General features: G+C 43.3%; 1 protein-coding gene and 1 pseudogene across 4 annotated transcripts in view; one reads left to right on the forward strand and one right to left on the reverse strand.

Annotated features, from left to right (window-relative positions):
• The window catches only part of Znf385d (zinc finger protein 385D), a 997,469-nt gene that overhangs the window by 732,819 nt on the left and 249,507 nt on the right, over nucleotides 1-15,143 (forward strand). The window lies entirely within an intron of this gene.
• LOC103734277 overlaps nucleotides 13,068-15,143 on the reverse strand; it is a 120,540-nt pseudogene continuing 118,464 nt past the window's right edge.

The following is a 15,143-nucleotide window of genomic DNA, read 5'->3' on the forward strand; positions in this document are numbered from 1 at the left end:
TTTGAGGGGTGTAGGAAGGCACGAACCCTGATGGAGCTAAGAAAGACAGGTCAGCAGCATGATACTGGCGTTTGCTGGCCTCCCTAGCTGCTTGGTTGGCCAGGTCATCGCCTCTGGCAAGAGGATCAGTGAGAGGTTGGCGCCCGTACAATGGACTACAGCTGCCATGGAAGGAAGATAAGATGCCTCCAATAATTTGAGGATTAGTGGACCATTAATAATGGGGGTCCCCTTTGTGGTAAGCAGACCTCTTTCTTTCCAGATAGAAGCATGATGATGAAGTATATGGAAGGCATATTTATAATCTGTGAAAATATTGGTTTTTTATTTTTGGCCAATGTTAAGGCTCTGGTGAGTGCTATGAGTTCTTCCCTCTGTGAGGTGGTGCCAGGGGGCAGTAATGCCTGCGATGGAGACCATAGCATACCTTACCCTGTGGGATCCAGTAGGGGTCAGGGTTGAGCTGCCATCCACAATCCAGGTTAGAGCTGAGTCAGGTAGGGGCTCAGAGAAACCAAGGGTTCCTGACAGGTGAGTTCCTGGGGGGGTCTGCAGACATGAATGAGTGAGGGGTGTGGCAGGGGGAGGAGCTAGGCAGGGTTTGGGGAGGGCAGGAGTCTGAAGTGACTGAGGGATTTTCAAGGAAGGTGACATGAAAGAGTTGAAGCTTAGATGGAGTGAGAATACTGAGAGGAGTGGGTGAGGAGGTCCTTAAGACGGTGGGGGAAAAGAACAGAAACAGGCTGACCCAGGGTGAGTTTAAGATCTTCCTGAGCTAGGAGGGTTGCAGCTGCCAGGGCACGGAGACAAGGCTACCCTCCCTTGACGGTGGGGTCTAGTTGTTTTGAGAGATAGGCCACAGGGGCAAAGGTGTGTCCCTTCATTTCATTTGTCCAAGGACCCCCAGAGCCAGTCCCTTATATTCAGTTACATATAAGAGAAATGGGGATCCTAGGTCAGGGAGGGCTAAAGCCAGTGCCTCTATGAGGGCCTTCCTGATGGCATGGAAGCTGCTGTGATTGGTCCCAGGGGCTCTACAGGTTCACAAGGGTACCCTTTGTTTTAGGGAAACGGGGTCTTGCATCTACCCCCACCATGGAGATCTGTGAGGGAAAAACCTTACCAGAGTAGGAGGGAAGGACAGACCATGAATAGACTTACCAGCTACTACAGTCACTACCCTGGGCTCCTCCACAGTGATGGTTATGGATGAGATGGGGCTGATGGTCATGATTAAAAAGGAAAGTGCAAAATGGCAGGGAGAGAGAGGGTGGCAGCAGAGGGTGGAGGAAGGGGGCAGAGAGAGAGAGAGAGAGAGAGAGAGAGAGAGAACCTGGTGACTGAATGGATGGTGAGCGCAGGAGCCAGTATATGGCAGTTGGTCAGGCCAGAGTCCTCACCACCATACCCAAATAGGTGATCCGAGTCACAGCACTATATGTTAGATGAGAAGGTGGCAGGGGTCGGGATTGCTGTGAAACAGAAACAAAGAGGACTCTGGCAAAGCGAGAGTTTAATGGGTCTGGCAGGGCTGGTCCTCACCTCGGTGTGAGGAAGAGCCAGCAGCCTAATGGCCACAGAGGGGCAGCTTTTAAAGGGACAGAATGCGGAAAAAGAGAATATTTTTCTGCCGTTTGGGACTGTTTGGGGGCTGCTTGCTCAGGGAGAGCATGGGGTCTGTACCTGCTGAAACTTATGGGGGAAAACATCTACTGTAAAACATGTTTTCTACAATTACAGGGTTCCAGGAACCCACTGCAGCTAAGGGCTTGGGAAACCAGTTTGTCAGCCTGTGGAGCATGCTCTGGTGATCACAATACATTGGTCATTAATTTCCCAGAGCTGCTTTTGTTAACTTGAGGGTGGCTGGGATTTGGTTGACTCAGTTCCTCTTAGGGGCCTTATGGTTTCTGGGTCTGGGGCTGCCTGGATCTGAACCCTATCAACAGGGACTTTGAACAAGCCAGATGATACAGAAATGTGATGGTCCGTACTAGCAAACAGGGAGCATCAAGTGATCACTTTGTGTTTTGTGGGGGAAGAAGGATTTTCCATGGAATCTTGTTTTGAGGTAGGTTGGGTGGGCTAGACATTGTAATACATGCCGTGATTCCAGCCCTCAGGAGGCTGAGGTAGGAGGGTCTGGAGTTCTTGGTCAGCCTGGGCTACATAGTGGGAGACTTTGTCTCAGTAACATAAAGGTTATGACAGTGACTGCATGTCAAAGCAGATAGTCAGAACTCTTTCAGGTGAAGAGAAGAAGAGACCATGGAGTGCCACAACTGGCCGATCACATCACCCCATCCACGGGTGTAGGCAGCATCACGACAGAAAGAGGGCCGGAAAGAAGGCAAAAGTGGGAGTGTTTTGCGAAGAGAGGCCTTCTGGGCATGACTTGGCTGTTGAACTTAGGAACCTCAGCCCTATATGCCTGCACATGATTGCTTCGTCAACATTTCATCACAGAAGGATGGCCCCAGGAGGGCCCACCTCTCCTGCGGGGATGTTGGAAGTGGGTGTCATGTTCTTTAGTGACATAGCCATGGACATGGAGAATCCCTTAAATAACCATCCATGCTTATCCTGCAATGCTAATTAAACTAAATAGTATGCATACATGCGTGTGTGTGCGCGCGCACGCACACACACACACACACACAGAGGCTATATAAGAGGGGGAATTGTTGGGAAGCAGGGTTTCCATAAGAGAAGCAAGGAGCTGAGAGAGGTAAATAGTATCTAAAGATCAATAAAATTCATTATATAGATATACAAAACTGTCAAAGACCAGAAATATAAATTAAAATAAATAGGAAAGAAAGAGAGAGAAGAGAGGGCGGGAAAGAAGGAAGGAAGGAGGGAGGGAGGGAGGAAGGAGGGAGGCAGGGTTTATTTTGCCTTATAGCTCAAGAGATACAGTTTACCATAGCAGGGAAGGCATGGCAGCAGGAGTGTGAGGTGGCCAGTCACATTGTATCCACAATCAGGAAGCAGTGAGCCATGAATGATGATGCTCAGGTCATGTCATCCTTTTTATTTAGAGGGGGGAGGGAGGGAGGAAGGAAGGAAGGAAGGAGATACATAGATTAAGGTAAAATAAAGCAGCATGAAGACTTTCAAACAGCCCCCAAACAGTCCCAAACCTGACTTTCTTTACTCAGTTGTTTGAAGAAGAGAGGAGGAAAATTACTCGTATGAAATTCCTTTTTTCTTAAATGACTGCACTACCATCCCGCCCCTTGGCACCCTTCCCTGAGTTCCTTGTCTGTCTCCTTGGTTAAGTGTCTTCCTGACACAACCAGCTCCCACCAACACCTGGACAATGATCCATCAAGATGCCTTACCTGGCCTGGGAGGCCACTGGGAGCCCTGGCACTCAAGTCCCATGTCAGCATTACGGTTGTTTAGGCAACAATCTCGGTGAATTCTACAAGCTAGAATGAAAACTTTCTATTTGCCTCTTGGGAAACATTAAAAACAAAGTAGTTAATTTAGTTGATAGTAAGGACTGTGTGTCAGGTGACAAAGCTCTGCAGCTCCCCTCCGTTGCTGGCTCCTCCTTTCAACAAGGAAGGAGCTATGGACCAGTTCATCTTGTTCACTCGCAGTTACTCCATTCAAAGACAGGAGCTTTGTTCCTTAGCCAAAGGCAGCACCCATGTTTACCAAGCCAGACTCTGCAGTTAGAGTGACAAAGTTCAAATCCCAGGATTACTTCTTATCACCCATATGACCCTTGGGAGAGCCTACATTCCCTAGTACCTCGATGTCTGCTCTCCACCAAATAAGACAAATAACGTAACATTGACACGTGTGTGATAGTTTCAAACAGGGCTCGGCACAAAGCAAGATTATTGAATGATGCTGCTGTGTTTCTAGGTGGCTTAGGAAGCCTTCCGAGTTTGCGCATGGCAATTCAGGGATTAACTGATTACAACGGTTTGCTTGAACTTTTTCTCTTTCCTGGATCCTGATGTGGGTTGGTATTTGTTCACAGGAAGCTTGAAGTTCCCTGTTCCTCCAGGTGTTGTGTTTCCTTGGTTATTTTAGGATGGATCCAGCTACAACCAGCTAAGGATTAAGCTGCTCTTGTTTCCAAAAGAGGGGAGACATTGTAGAGCCCACAGTGTTGTGGCTTTAGACTCAGAACTAGGTCGTAGAACATCTCTGTAAATATCAACCTGGGTTATCGATTTTATAGCAGATATGAAACGTGATCTATAAATTTGGGGGGTATGAGATTTAATTTTTCTTGCTACAAGTGTCTTATGGTTCAAAAGAGCTCATTCCATCAGACTGGAGATAAATCCAATCTAATTTCATTGTATTTTGTGCCAAGGCTCTGGAATCCAGCTGTTCTATGAACCAGTAGGGAGAGGCATTTTTGGAGAAGGTATCTATCTGTTCATGGGGTGCGCATGGTCAGCTTGACCCTTTGGGCACTTGGCTTTTTCTGTGTCATGCTTAAGACCAGCCCACAAACTTCACAGGCTGTCAGTGGTCCTGCCTGCACAGCCCCATCACACAGCCATTACTTCTTTGAAAGAATGTGATCAATGACTCCACTACCAACATCCCCCATCTACCATATTTTAGACAAAATCCAGGACAATCAGAAATCGTCTGTTCAGTTTATCTTTGGGCATCATGAGCGTGGGTCACCTGCCTGTTTGCGGTAAGGAGTGGTGGAACGGTGGAAGAAAATTTATAAACATGTCTTCCAAGTGGACACAGAGAAAACTGTCAGTAGACACTTACCATTATTGTCCTTCCGGGAGAACATAAAATGTTAGGTTTGTACGAGTCTCGGAAATACGCACAGTAGGGGAACGTATGCAGAATCAGAGCTGTGGAACACACAGAACTGGAACTCACCAGAAATGCTCGGTTCCCTTCGTAGCCTCAAAGCTGGTTTTTAGGGAACTGCAAAGATGTTTCCTGAACCTAAAAAAGATATTCTTGGATTTCCAGGAAAGTTTACACCAGAAAAGCGCCCCTTAAGTTTCTTATGTGCCTCTAATCCCCTTCACTAGTCATATTCGTGTTGTGACCAAAAGCACATCTTGACAGCACCAACTGAGGAAAACGGCGTGTCTGTTGGCTCATGGTTCCTGAGAGGTTCGGGGTTGATGGCAGAACAAACCTGTGCTGGAGACTCCTGATGACAGGCGGCTGACAAGGAGACCCCATGCTTGGGACTGGAGCTAGGCGTGGGTTTGACCTTCAAAGCCCACCCCTATTGACTTGCTTCTGCAGCTCTTAAAGGCTCTGCACCCTTCGAGATACACTGCAGTCAGAAAACCAAGAACTCCGAACACGGGAACATGGGGTCATTTCAGACTCAAACCCTTATGCTGCCTTTAATCACTTCAGACAGTAGAGTTTCAATGATCAAAAGTCATCCAGCCTAGGGAACCCATCCGAAGTCTGGTTCTTCTGGAATAAAACGAAGCGTGGGAGTAGGTCGTGGCCTTTAGGAAATATTTAGTCCACCGCCTAAACTGCTTCGTTTGTGATGGAATCTTCAGTAGACATAAGGAAGATTAAATAATGAGTTAAAGATAATTCAGCATATAGGAAGAGTTTGACAAAGGTGGAAATGTATGGGTGTTTGGCCTGAGGGGGCTTTTAGGATAGAATGTCAGCATGGGGGACGGGAAGGACTGAACAGCCATGAGTGTCTCTTTCAGGGTTTGTGAGAAAAATAAAAAGTATTCTTGGCATTCAAACAGAGGAGGATTTAATGTAAAGACTTAGCTGCTTACAAAATCTTTGGGGCTGTTGGGAAAACACAGAGGAGAGTGCTGGCTCTGGTTTTCCGGTTGGCTCTTGTGCAGTCAGGGAATTGGAGAAACACTGACCACCAGGTTCAAGGGCAGCTTTCACCAGCGTCCTATTAATGGCCTCTCCTTGGCGTAATCTACCAGGCAGACTCTGGGGATAAAGAGCTCAGGTTTCCTGTACCTGTGATGTGGGGTACAGTGCTGGGTTGCCCACGGAAGGCCACACTGGTGCCAGAACACTGACCTATGGAACCTGTGGAACCTATACCACAGACGGAAGTCAAGCTCAGGCCTGTGTCCCACACTGTAGAATTGGAAGAACTAAACACAGGTTTATTATCTGGGTTCTGGAAGTGGCAGCTGAGAAAAGCCTTGGAAATACTGTTCCCGCAGGCAAAGCCTCTATCACTCATCAGCTTAACATACCTGGGAAGAGAGAATTTCAGTGGAGGACTTACCTCTATCAAACTGGCCTGAAGTGCCTCTGTGCTGGGCCCACAGGCTTCAGCTGTGGAGTGAGTAGCCGGTAGCCAGCTTCTCAGTGGCAGAACCTGCCTTCTGGTGCTTGTGTGATGAGGCATTTGGAAGCTAAGTTGGGAATATGAGGTTCCGGGGGGAACAGCTGTGCCTCATTCCTGTGTCTTTGGTTGTATTTTAGGTTCTGGAAAAGCTGTGGTCCTAATGTGTAGGGTGGAGGATTTTGCTTACAGCTGCTGTTTACTTAGGACTTATCACTCATCTGGCTTTATAAACTGCATTCCAACTGGTCCAAGGCCATGATTTCTCTCTGAATTTTTGAAGCTTCTGTGTGTGTGTCATTGTCTTAAAACTGCTATGAGAAAAATACCTGAATGACTTCCATTCGCTTATTCAATGATTTCTTTGTTTTACAAACTTTCCAGTCCTACTGGATAATTCTCAATGTAGGAAAATGTGCCTACTGAAAATAATTTTATTCAAAAGCATCTGTTATAAGCCAGCACTACTAAATGTAGCAGAGTAAGAGGAGGAGGGAAGTGTAATTAAACCCTCACTAATTCGCCTACTGGGCATTAGGCCCTGGCTATATGGTTGAGCAATTTTCACCCTAGGTTTACAAGAGAAGGAAGAGGAGGAAGGGAAGGAGGGGGATATGGAGAAGATGAGGGGGCAGGTGGGAGGGAGGGAAAAGAGAGGAAGAGGAGGAGGAAGGGGCAGAGAAAAGGAGAGAGACGAGGGGTCGGAGAAGGAAGAGGAGGAGGAAGATGGAGAGGAGGGGAGGGGAGGGGGAAGGGGAGTGAGCGGAGAATGAGGGTCACTGAGGAGGAGGAGGAGGAGGTGAGAGGACTGAGGGGCTAGTCCTTAAAGCACCCTTCCCTAAGGAGACTAGCACTTCTAGATACTGAAACACTAGGTTAGACAGTAAGCAGGAACCCTGTCTGTGCAGGTTGCTATGTTTGTTGAGAGAACTGGGGAAGAGTGGTTCAGTCACGCCATGATGATCTGCACGTAGATGATGAATCAAGGTCTTTGAAGATTTCTGCCACTGAGCTCAATGGAGGGGCATGTGGAGAGTGGGTGGTGAAGGTTGGCCTTTGATTTAGGATCAGAGATCTGTTCCATACTCAACTCTTTTTCCCAAAATACGAATAAAATTTTATGTATTCTGTGTTACTTTCTGGTTTGAGATTAGCATTACGGGGGGAGAATTCCGTATTTACCTGTCCATTAAGGTAATGGGGAATACAGACTCTGGGGCAGCACAGACTCAACACAATTCATGAATGAATGAGCATAGGCAGACACACAGAGATGAGCCGTTAGAAGGGAAAACGCACAGTGGACAGTTTAGAGCAAGACAGATACAGTTTGTGCAGTGGAAAACTTGGTGGAAGTATCTCAGTAAGGAGACTAAAACTCTAAGCACTCACTGTTTCAGGAATTTGATTACTTCTATCTAACATGAATTAGTAATTTAAGTAATTATTAAGAAGCATAACACAACTTCAAATCACCCCATTATTTCCACTCATAGTTTCATGTTGGTTCATATGTGCATTTGTTTTGATTGTATAAATGGACATGGATGTGAAAACCCCAGAGGTTCTCTCTAGAATAGGCTCTAAATTCAGTCCTTTACAGTATCTGTTAGTTGTATCAGATAGGTCCAAAATATCACTCAGGCATTTTAGGTTTCTTAGAGGACAGATTGATGAGATTCACCTATAGAAAATCCTTTAACATTGAAGCTTATCTGTCCACTTATATCCATAAAAAATACAGAACTAAAAATGAGACATTTCAACTTTATCATCTTATAGGCCCTTCTGAAATGTCATCTTGATGACGGAAATGTGTGTTGAGCCTCCTAATCCAAAACCCCAAATCTGAAATGTTCCAGAATCTGGAAGGTTGTGAGCTCTGGCGTTATGTCACAAACAGAGAAGTCAATATATCACCTCAGAAGATTCTTTACAGCTAAAAATATTGTTTGAAGTCATTCCCAGGCTGTGTACATTAGGTGCATTAAAATAAAAATGAGTTTCTTTTGCATCTCCTCTCTAAGATCAATCATTGTGTATATGCAAAACCTCCAAAGCTGAAAGGCTGTTAATGGGAAATGCTTCCTGTCCCAGCATTTCAGTCTTGGGATGCTCAGCGTGGACCACTGGATTTGTTGGCATATATTGTCCCTAATCCTAAAAAAATGAAAACAGAATTATTCTTGGGCCGATAACAAACTTCCGCAGTATGCTGTCAAGTGTGTCTGAAATCCTGGGTTCTACTCCCAAAGCCAAGAAAACAATTAAATCATGAATAAATAATGGTTCTTGAAAATATTGCCCTCTTGGGGAAACTCTGTGTCTTGTTACTGAGTCACAGTCATGAAGAAGTGTCCCCTGAGCCTATGGTGCAATAGAAATGGATGTTAACCAGGCATCCACATGTTTGGTTCAAACAAGCATTAATTAGATTCCGTTTGTACATTAGGATGGCTCTTACTAAGTTTCTGTAAACCTAGCTGTCACTAAAACAAGTAGAAAACGTGAGTGGAACAGTGGGTAGAAACCTAGCTTGTCTCCCTTAGTCACAGCGGGGAGGCGCAGATTTTCAGGTGAAAAAATGGCTTCATAAATATGGTATTGATTGCTAAGTGCCTCGTTCCTTGAAGACAGATCAGCAGATTGCTACATCTTCCTCTCTGCATCAGCTGTCATATTTGTAGAAGCCTCTTAAGAAACATCTGCTTATGGGATCTGCTTTCATCATGTTCCTTTGGAAACAAAGATCCAATATGTTTGCTGAGCCCTGCAGCTTTCCATGAAAACAGAAGTCCACAGAGGTCAAGAAACTTGTCATAATGATCCTGAAACATGAAACAACTTCAATATCAAAAATCCAGACCTGGAAATAAAAGTCTGAAGAGATGCACAGCATGTAAGCCTTCTTCCCCATTTTCAATGGTAGCGTCTCTCTGAATAGCTAATACATCGTTACGATTCAAAGTGAAAGAGAACAGAGCATGTTTTCTTGCTGGTCTTTCCCTTGGTCCTCAGTCCCCTGTGTAACCTTTGATCAGGGTGGGAAACAAGTTTTCCGTCTGTACTAACAGCTAGAAAGAGTTAGCATTTGCACTAGTGTCTGAGTGTGTTTGCAGGCGCACACACATATGTTATGTGATTGCTATAATCATAATGAGGCAAAGTTTTGAAGAGTGTATCATTTCTGACTGACTTTCTTACTAGCCAGGATTCTGGGAGGAAAAAAGGACGTGAGACGTGAAAATGTGTCGCTGCACAGCGCAGGGAGTGAGTGCTGGTGATCCCGACTCCCTCCTTCACACACACTTACTTAGATGTGTACATATTAGGAAGGAAAGGAAGTTTTCAGAGTTAATTTGTTCCGACACTATCTCACTTATTTGATGGATAAACCTGGGATGACTGAGTGATTCCACCTTCAAGTTTCATTTTAGTTTCATGGCTGGCAAGGGGCAAAGCTGAGATAAACTAAGAGTCATGGCCTCTGCTTCTCGTCGACAATACTGACCATCAGATCCTGGTGTTGTGTGTCGAATTGTGTCCCTCAAAATTCACACATTGAAGTCCTATCTCCCACTGAATTACTGACTGACCCATGGAGAAAAGGTCCTTGAAGAGATAAGAAGTTGAGATGAAGCCACCAGGAAAGACCCTAATGCATCATGACTAGTGTCCTTATGAAAAGGAAAATCTCAACCCAGAGACACATCAGAGGAGGGAACATGGGTAGAGAGAGATGAGGGAAGGATGCAGTGTACAGGCAGACCTGAGAGACTGGAGGAGAGCATATCTTCTCAACCCTCAGGAGCCTGCATTTTGGAAACAGAGAACCATACATTTCTGTTTATTAACCTAATTAGTCTTTGATGCTGTTATACTACCTGTAGCCAAAAAAAAAAAAAAAAAAAAAAATTAAAGAATCAAATGCTACCCACTATGTCAGATGCTAGGACAAGTGTAGGAACACAGGGAAAAGCTATATAAAACACTTCCTGTTGAACCCCACAAAAAACAATATTTTTTTTTCTTTAACCTAATTTTTTTTTTATTCTTTTTTACACCTCTTAACAAAAAAAAAAAAAAAAAAAAAAACTTGGCATCATCTGGTCTACCTACTCACTCTTGGAGGAATCTCTTCTTCAATGTGTCTGACATCTGACAGACTTAAGTTTCACCCATCTGGACCCAGTGACAGTGAACAGGCCTCCCCTGGGAATTAGAGACTCAGCCACCCACACCATAAGGAAGTTCCTCTGTTTGGGGTCACTTCCCCTTTTTGTGACTCCCATAAGCCAAGGAAGAAGCCAGTACCAAATGCATTGCCTTTTGGAAATAAACAAAGGATGTGTTGATCAACTAAACTTAAAGAAACCACTTTTCCACTTGTGTTTAAATTTAGATTATAAGAGCCTTGCGTGTTTTAGATATTATGTGCCATTTAAATTAAATTAGTAAGAAGACTGAACTCCAAGAAAACAAAATGATTTGCCTCCACACAGGAGGAGTCAGCCATTGACCCCTGGCTAGACTGCCTTCACTCAGGAGTCTCAGTCCAGAGCAGCTCTCTGTGCCACAGAACTAGTTCACATCTTCCCTAAGTGATGGTGAGATTTTTTAATCTGCTGTCAGAACCCTGGTACAAAGTACAAACTAATGAGATAGTCAGAAGTTCCTCAGAAGTTTAACTTGAAGAACAAGAGCTATTTCCTCAACAAAATCGTGATTACGATTGGATGGTTATGAATAGAATCTTCACGTCATGCATGGACATATGTTAGGTCACCCACATAAGCATTCACATTGTCTGTGGGCAGTCATCATCACACAGTAAATCGCAGGATAATAAGATTGAAAAGTCCTACTCCGATAACAACTCAGGCTGTGTAAGTTGCTAGAATCACGTGCAGTATAAGATGCAAGAAAAGCAACAGACGCTCAAAGGGAAAAAGAAAACGGACAAAATCGAAAGTAACTCACTAAAGTTAGTATGGAAAGGACGTTGCACGCCGTGTGCAACTCTTCCTTGCTTCCAGAGTCTGCATGTCTTCATCTCTGAAATAGAATATTGACCTCATACCAGCATCTAAATTGTCAACTATTAAACGCAGGAATGGTAGAATCAAGGAAGTCTAACAAGTCAGACTTTGGGTGCTGAGATCCTAATGAACAGGTTTTTGGAGCATCTCCCAGTTATTTTTTCTTTTTTTCTGTTTGCCATTTAAATGGTGAGAGGCACTATGTTCACCCTGTGGCCAAAATTGGTGGGAAATCCATTGCACAGCTGAACACAGATATCGATCTCCAACTACTGCCATTTGAAGAAAGTTGTTTCCTCTGCCCCTCCCTCACACCGACAAACAATACAAAGGACAGTGATGTTCCATTTCTTTCCGTCCTTCTTCTGTGGCTTGAAAACCTGCTGTCTCCAAGGTCTCTTGTCTAAATAGCAATGGGGCCTTTAATCTGCGGTCAGAACTTCTGTGTAGTGGAAGAGCTAAAGTCATTGAATAATCTCTAGTGACTCAGAAGTTTGCTGCAAGTCTTGGTGTTTCTCCTGTACTTGTCCCACAATGCGTGTCTGTCATGAAAAGGCCACAAATGGAGAATGAGTATTTAGAAGTTTCCATAGAAACCTAAAGGAGCATTTTTACTTCCATGTAAAGTAAATTCCATGTAAGAAATACATATGGCTATATGTCTTTTATATTTCTTTCAGCATTAATCTTAATAATATTTTTAAAATATTTATTATTTTTATTGTCTATATGAGTGTTTTGCCTGCATGTGGATAAGTGCACCCATTTTGGGCAGAGCCTGTGGATGTCAGAAGAAGGCATCAAACCCCATGGAACTGGAGTTGTAGACAATTGTCGGCCACTACATGGGTCCTGGGAAGCAAACCGAGGTTCTCTGCAAGAGTAGCCAGTGCTCATAACTGCTGAGGCATCTCTCCAGCCCCATCTTAATGGCATTTTATGAATGTGATGGTTTCTGACAACAGAGGACAGTCAGCAGACAGTGTCACCTGTGTTGACCAGTCAGACCTTCATCCCGGCGTCAAAGTGAAGGGGTTTGAGGCAGGTGTGTAGGTAATTTGTACGATGTATGGTTGAAAGCCACACGTACGGACATCTTGACTCAGGTCCCCTCGGGGTTCCCAATTCCTGTACTTCCGTAGAAGTGCAGCCATGGCTAGTGGGTCTCTCCTTGCAACCCATAAATCAAGATACCGGTAAATCAGAAGCGAGACATTTGCATTTTGCCTTTCATGGAAGCATAGCTTCCTTCCCCACATTTCATTTTGGATTTAGCCAATGGGGAAAGTGGTAAAAATTGGTATTCAATTCTTAAATGTCCTTACCTGAATGTTCTAAAATAGAATTTGTCTTACGGCCATTGCAAGTGACTTTAAAAAGAGCCACATTTTTAAAGACATTCTAAGTGATTATGAAGATGAAGAGAATTTGCTATTTTGGTTTCTATTTCCAGGGGGTTATAATTTTTTAAGTAGAAACTAGAAAAAAAGCTTACTCTGGTTGTACAGTAGGTTGGAGGTATTTTAAAAGGAATTTCCTACAGGAAATTATATAGACACACAGTTGTTTTTTTTTCATGCTTAATACAAATTTTATTTAAATTTAAAACTTTAACTCAAGAAGTGAAAAACAAAAACAGCAGTGATAGAACTGCAAACAGTAAAATAACAGCAAACGCTCCATTTGATACTGTTTAAGCCCCTGTGTCACTATTTGAGGTTCATTCTTTATTTTAGTATAACACGCATCTCATCACCTGAAATTTTATCAAGTGCTTGGAAAGTCTTTTGTTCAGAAACAGATGCTGGTCTGACAGAAACACATTTGAAAATGTTCTTCTTTGTGTCCAACACACCTGTGAATTTGGCCTCTCATCAGTCTTGGAAGTTCACGATCAATTTCATAAAATACACATTGCATAATATTTGTCCCATGTCTCATAAGAAAAGTCTTTGTATGATGTGGGCCAGGTGTAACGGCTGAGTCCAGGACAGCCAATAATTCCAAACGAAGCAGAGTTTTCTGTGCACGGCCATCCCAGTACTTCGTGTTTTCAATAACTGCAGAAATAACTCTTAAAGAATTAGTTTTTTCCTTAAACCATAACTGATACAAGGGAGCTTCCTCTGGAGTCTTTGCTTCTGGAATGTCATCCAACATCTTTTTCTAAAATTGGTTTTGTTGACAATTGGGCTTAAATGCCTGTAATGTGCTGTTTTTGTCCAGGCCTTTTATTGTGGGGTCAGGCATTTTTGATAAACATGTTTGTAGTTCAGTTTCTTTGTGTCCAGATAAGTTAGGAACTTCAGTTATTCCTAATTGTTTCTGTCGTGGAGCTCCCAAAGCCATTGAACAAGAATTTATTCCATCGTTTGCTGCCATCTTAGTTGATTTATGCTGAAGTCTAAAGTCATTTTTATCCCAAGTTTTCAAGCTGGTATGTCTGCTGTCATCTCCGTAACTCCGACCATTTTTCTCCTTTCTGTATTTGACTGAATAGATTTAGACACAGAATCTTGGCTTCTCAAGGGAAAAGAAGGGAAAGGCTCTATTTGCCCCATATTCATTGTTTTCTTTAAAGGATCCACCTCTGGATTCGTAGCTTCCCAGGCCCAATCTGTTGGTAGAGGAGGGAAACCATCACTGTCAGAAACAGTACTGATAGCTGGAGCATCCTTAAGTGGATTAGAAGTTAGTGGCTGTCTGTTCCTCTTTTCCTGATTGAACAATGGCACAGGCAAACAGCCTGCTGCACTTCAAGTTGAATTTTCATTTAGGTTCTCTTCCTTTTCTTCAGTACCAAAATCTGTATTTTATTTAGCACTAGAAATTTACAAAATGTTGACTAAACTTCTGGGAAACCACGGGAAGCTCATATAGACACACAGTTTTATCCAAATACCAAGTGTTGTAAAACATCTTTATATAACTTCTGTCTGCATGTTTCTGTGACTTTTGAAGCCTACGATACTGCAAAGCAATAGCCCCTGCTTTTATAGGAAATGAGGCAGTAAGGAGAGATGGAGAGGGTCAGTCTCTGTCTGCTGGGCTCTACCGAGGTGAAACAGGTAGGCATGCATAAAGGTCACTCTTAGTGATGGACTTTAATAGGAAGCTGTCCCTTATTAATCCTGCTTCTTTGGGTAAAGGATTCACAAAATATTAATTTGATTTTCAGAGTGAGTTCTAAGGCTACTCACAATTCTTCTGGCACACCCTGGTTTTATGTCCCTCATTGAAATGAGGCAAATAAATAACTATTTTGAGCTTAAAGATTTATTTTTAATAATAAATAAAGATACATAAATAATTTAACAACCTAAAATCATGATAAAGTAGTCAATGTACAGGTACACATGTTTATATATGTATGCATACTTCTGCTGTGGATCAATCATGGCTTCAATACTGCACAAATATGTATAATCACTCTTCACACACACACACACACAATTCTTGATTCAAAAATGCTCATTTTGTATACAGTAGTAAAAACAAATACTGTAACTATCGATGGGCATGAATGTGCGTGTCTCAAATTATGAATTGTAACTTAGATGTATGAAAGATTGTTTTACATGGGAATAACACAAAAGTCTAGTGTTAAATAGAGGAAAAGCTACAGTCTCAAATGTGTAAAGGATTGTAGAATATAGCGTGCTCATGTGCGCCTTTAAAAATCATAACAATGAGGGGAGAGGAAAGGAGGGAGAGACAGAGGCAGAGACAGAGAGACAGAGTAAAAGAGAGACAGAGAAATGGGAGAGAGAGAGAGAGAGAGAGAGAGAGAGAGAGAGAGAGAG

The sequence above is a fragment of the Nannospalax galili genome, unplaced genomic scaffold (assembly GCF_000622305.1).
Source record: "Nannospalax galili isolate Female #2095 unplaced genomic scaffold, S.galili_v1.0 scaffold215, whole genome shotgun sequence".
Classification (NCBI taxonomy): domain Eukaryota; kingdom Metazoa; phylum Chordata; class Mammalia; order Rodentia; family Spalacidae; genus Nannospalax; species Nannospalax galili.